Here is a 3,435-nt window from a genome sequence, read left to right on the forward strand (position 1 = left end):
AAATTAAAAAAATTTTAATTTATCCTAAACAAAGTTGTAAAATAAACAAGTAACTAAAATCCATCCACCATAATAAATCTTCGTTCTTGATTTTCCCACGGTTCTTCCAGCCCTTGCCCCTGAGCAGACATCATTTGTTTATTTGCACATTTTAATGTTTTATTTTATTGAAATATAACACATGCACAGCATTAAGTCAAATAACCCTGAGACGCTATTTTTGCAATAGCAAAAAACCACTTATCTTTCCTGGTTTCATTCCCCAGAGGCAGCCACTTAGTATTACTTAGCGATTCGTCCAGCAGACACCTCCTGTCTCCAGTGTGGACGTACTGCTCTTTCTTGGTGGATCAGTTTTAGACACGATCCACTTATTTTTGCTGTGATAATGAGGAATAGGTTCTTACACTACCTATTCGCTTCTCTGTGTTTCCGTGTTCTCAGTGTGGCAGTATCACACGTTTTGGTTAAGTCAGCAAACCGAGTTTACGTTACTGCGATGTAAATATTGTTCACTGCAGGGCCGAGACCCGTGCTGTGATTACATCCCCCTTTTCTACGCTCTTGTACTTTTCCTGGATCTTTTTTTTCTTGAACATCTTTTTTTTTTTTTTTTTGGTATTGCCTTACTTTATCATATCTGCAGGGTTTTTCCCCTCAAATGTTCCACTGTATCGGGCATTCTCCTGAGTTCCCACGGGGAGCCTGGCTCCCGTCAGTCTCAGCCAGCTGCCCTCTGGGCCCCTGTGGAGCACTCGTTCTGTGCCTTCCCTCGCATGCTCTCCGGATTGCAGCCACTGTTTCCTGGAAACTTCCATCTGCAGATAACAGGGAAACCGCCGAGGAGGCTTCAACTCTAAGAATATTTCTTAGCTCAATCAACTGGGAGCCCAGAGATAGGGTTGGCTTCAGGCTGGGATTGATCTAGTATCTCAGGCCTTGTGAGTAGCTTCACGGGCTTTCCCTTTGGTTTGGGTTTATCGCTAGGGCGACTCCTCTCATAGTGGTGAAATGTTCAAGACAGCTGAAGACTTCACTTGGCATTCCATCCGTCTGGAGAAGGAGAGGGGCCTCTCTTCTGGGCTCTCTCTTGGAGTAAGGAAACTTCTTTTCCAGAAAGCACCTAGCGTATCACCTTGTATTTCATTGGCCAGATCATCTCAGCATCCGTTCCTGAACCAGTCCCTGTGGCTAGGGGTTGCGCTGCGATTTGATTGACTGACTTCCCAGAGTCTCTGAACCAACACTGTGGTGGGGGAAGAGGAATTCGGGGCCTGCGGACGTGGAAGTGAGTTGAGGTTCCCTGAGGCACAGCAGGCTGTGCGAGGAAGGCTGGATCCTGAACACAGCTGGGAGAGAAGAGAATCAATGCTGCGAAGTACCCACAGCGTCTCCAGCTCTCACTTCCTCATTTTGCTGTAGCTATCTAAGAAAGGGCACGTGGGAGGTAAATTTTCTGAATTCTGGTGTGTCTAAAATGTCTTTATTCTGTACTAACACTTAATTGATATTTGGTTGGGAATAGATTTCCAAGTTGGAAATAATTTTCACTTAACATTTTGAAGTCATAGTTTTTATCTCCTAGCAGCCAGTGGAGCTGCTAAATTCCGTTTTTTGCCAGGCTAGAGTACAGTGGCTTGCTCATAGCTCACTGCTGCAGCCTCAAACTCCTGGGCTCAAGCGCTCCTCCTGCCTCAGCTTCCCGAGAAGCTGGGACTACAGGCATGCGCCACCACACCTGGCTAACTTTTAAAACTTTTTGTGGAGTCGGAGTCTTGCTAAGTTGCTCAAGCTGGTCTGGAACTCCTGGTGTCAAGGAGTTGGGCCCGGCCTCCCAAGGAGAGAGGATTACAGGTGTGTGGCCAGCCTCTATCGCCTCTTAACCTCTCCTTCCTATTATTCATTTATTTCCCTTTGTTGCACTCTGTTTAATTTCTTCAGATCCATCTTCCAGAAGCTGGAATCCAGAGTGCTGATTTTTCTCTCTAGCTGTGTTTAATATCCTATTTGATTCTTCCATTGAGTTTTTCTTTTCAGTGATTGAATTGTTTTATTTCTAGAAGTTCCGTTTGGTTCTTTTTTTCAAATCTGCCTTAGCGTTTTTGGTAGTCTGTGCTTTTAGTTTTATCCAGATTTAAAATACATGAAGTGTGAAATATGCTAATCCTAAGTATATTGCAGCTTGGTACGTTTTTACACAGGTACATGTCATAACCATGTCATCACCGCCCAAATCAAGGTGTAGAACATTTCCGTCACCCCAGAACATTCCCCTGTGCCCCTTCCCAGTCAGCCTCTGATGGACTTTTGAGCTGTTTCTAGAATTTGGCTATTATGAGTAAAACTGTTATGAGCATTCGCGTACATACATGTCGGTTGATGGTCATTTGTACTCATTTCTCTATCAGTGGAGTTGCTGAGTCAGGGAATAGCATTTGTGTATTTTTTTTTTTTTTTTTTTGACATAGTGTCTCGCTCTGTTGTCCGGTCTAGAGTGCAGTGGCGTCATCATAGCTCGCAGCAACCTCAAACTCCTGGGCTCAAACAATCCTCCTGCCTCAGCCTCCCAGGTAGCTGGGACTCAGGTGCATGCCATGATGCCCGGCTAATTTTTTTGTTTTTAGTAGAGACGAGGTCTCGCTCTTGCTCAGGCTGGTCTCGAACTCCTGAGTTCGAACGATCCTCCCACCTTGACCTCCCAGAGTGCTAGGATGACAGGCGTGAGTCGTTACTCTTTTTGATGCACAAATTATCCCAAATTTGACCGGATAAAGTTCCTTCAAGTTGCCTCTTAACGTCCCTTCGATGTGTCCCCATCCTTGTTTGAGCACTTTTTACTCTGGCACGAGATGTTCCCAGTCTGTCTTTGCTTTTGTTTTAAACTGAGAACAGTTTACATACAGTACAGCATACAGATCTTAAGTATATGGTTAAAAGATTTTGGACAAATGTATAAATTTATCTACAATAACTCACACCCCTAACAAAGAGATAGCAAATTTTAAACACCGTAGAAACCTCTATTTTTAAACACCCTTTTTCATATATGCCCCCCATCATACCTGTCCAGCTAGTATTCTGATTTTTAGCACTAAAGATTAGTTTTGTCTGTTATGGAAATTCATATAGATGCATTCATATAGTGTGTACTGTTTTGTGGCTGACTTTTTGCCGAGCATGGCTTTTTTTTCTTTTAATCCATGTTGTTGCATGTCTCCTTTTTCTTGCGGAAAGGGAACCCGTTGCATGAGTATACCACAATTCGTTTATCCATTTAACTGTTGATAGACACTAGCTTGTGCTGTGAACATTCTTGTGGAGTTCATTTTGTGGACATATGTTTCCATTTCTCTTTAGTAAATTCCAAAGAGTGGAATTTCTGGGTCGTAGGGCAAAGTGTATGTTTAACTTTATAAGAAACTGCTGAACTGTTTC

At 43.3% G+C, this 3,435-nt stretch overlaps 1 protein-coding gene across 1 annotated transcript in view; it reads left to right on the forward strand.

Annotated features, from left to right (window-relative positions):
• WTIP (Wilms tumor 1 interacting protein) overlaps positions 1–3,435 on the forward strand; it is a 41,572-nt gene that overhangs the window by 13,024 nt on the left and 25,113 nt on the right. The gene's annotated exons all lie outside the window — the stretch shown is intronic.

This window comes from Propithecus coquereli, unplaced genomic scaffold (genome assembly GCF_000956105.1).
Source record: "Propithecus coquereli isolate 6110/MARCELLA unplaced genomic scaffold, Pcoq_1.0 Scaffold358, whole genome shotgun sequence".
In the NCBI taxonomy this organism is placed as follows: Eukaryota; Metazoa; Chordata; class Mammalia; order Primates; family Indriidae; genus Propithecus; species Propithecus coquereli.